We start from the raw sequence: 1,883 nt of genomic DNA, 5'->3' as shown, positions 1-1,883 counted from the left end.
AAGGGATAACGCAAATACGTATTAGACGAACAGCCAAAATAAATGTTAGGAACATTTTAAGTGACATGCTGGAGGTTAGTGATGTTTTGTATTTTTTTCATTACATCTGTGAAGGTAACAAGACCCGAAGTGCCGGAACCTTATTTTTATATTTTAGTTATTTATTCTTTTTTTTTTCAAATTTTTGTTGTCAAAATTAGGGTGCATCCTCGAGGACGCGACGCTGAGAAATACGGTAGCTACCAGGAAAGGGTTAAGTAAATTACTTTGCCTCTAAATAATAGTTTATGAGCCGTGTGTTCTTGGATAGTTAAAAAGAGTGCACAGCTGCTTGTGAACTCTCGAGAAGAATTGTATTAGAATGTGTGTACAGCCGTTTCATCTTTTTATGTCCACGAACATACTGTAAATATGTATTGTTTAGATTCGTTGCTGCATACTGCTTTGGGTAATAAATCAATAGGTATATTCTAGAGTAACTTGTAACGAAGAATCAAAATACTGTTACAATAGTATATACTGAGTATATACACGCACGCGCGCACACACATATTTATATACACTCATATATTCATGGCTATATATGCACATATATACGTATATGTACTCATATATATATATATATGTATATGTGTCTATATCCTTATAATATCATATATATGTGTGTGTGTGTATGTATGTATGTATGTATGTATGTATGAAGTCACTTTTGTGCGTCGTCGGACCTGGAGCATTAAAAAAACAAGACTCGTTAAGGTGTGCATGAACCCATGAAAATTAACGGGCATACACGAGCATATTTTACATCTGTTACAACAATTATTGCAATCCCCACACGAATTAAAGTCTTTAGTTAACTAGCTACTATTTATGGCTCCCTTATTAAATATACTTCTATACTATGATTCTTAGGATTTATCTTTCTATTCACCACAGGAGGACTAACTGGAATTGTTTTATCCAATTCATCCTTAGACATTATGCTTCATGATACCTACTATGTAGTTGCACATTTCCATTTCGTCTTATCTATAGGTGCAGTTTTCGTCCTATTTGCGGGGTTCGTCCACTGATAGCCACTAATGATGGGTCTATCCCGAAATCAATAATATACTAAATCCCATTTTTATGTAATATTTATCGGGGTAAATATTACTTTTTTTTCCAACAACACTTCTTAGGTCTAGGAGGTATACCACGATGATACTCAGAATATCCCGACTCTTACACTAAATGAAACATACTTTCATCCATAGGATCTCTTCTTTCACTGACATCAATTATATATTTTATATTTATTGTATGAGAAGCACTAATCTCCTAACGAACAATCATCTGATAAAATCATTTAAATACATCTTTAGAATGAGACAATCGCCTCCCAGTTGATTCTCATAATCAAATAGAAACAGGAGCTTTATTCATTTAATTAAATATATTATGACCCAATGGAGGACAATTTGGATTTCAAGATGCAAATTCACCACTTATAGCACAACTTATTTTTTTTCATGATCATTCTTTTTTTATTCTTACAATTATCATAACACTAGTAATATATATTACAATCCTACAAATAACAAATAAATTTTCTTCATTAATAATTACAGAAAGACAAATCGAAACAATTTAAACAATCATTCCCAGAATTTTTTATTATTTCTTGCTCTTCCATCTTTTAAATTATTATATCTTCTAGATGAATCTATCAACCCTCTCTCTTCTTACAGTCAAAGCATTATTCTTATATAATTCCTTTATATGAATTAAACGAAGGTTCATTCCGCCTACTAGAAACAGACCACCATTTAATTATCCCAATAAAAACAAACACTCGAATAATCATTTCATCCACTGGTGTTATTCACTCTTGAACAATCCCC

At 32.0% G+C, this 1,883-nt stretch overlaps 1 pseudogene; it reads left to right on the top strand.

Annotated features, from left to right (window-relative positions):
* Window positions 1–770: 770 nt before the first annotated feature.
* Window positions 771–1,429, top strand: LOC106877937 (cytochrome c oxidase subunit 1-like; annotated as a pseudogene).
* Window positions 1,430–1,883: the final 454 nt, after the last annotated feature.

The sequence above is a fragment of the Octopus bimaculoides genome, chromosome 2, assembly GCF_001194135.2.
Source record: "Octopus bimaculoides isolate UCB-OBI-ISO-001 chromosome 2, ASM119413v2, whole genome shotgun sequence".
NCBI lineage: Eukaryota > Metazoa > Mollusca > Cephalopoda > Octopoda > Octopodidae > Octopus > Octopus bimaculoides.
Note: the sequence above shows the minus strand (reverse complement) of the source record. Positions and strands in the feature narration are given on the sequence as shown.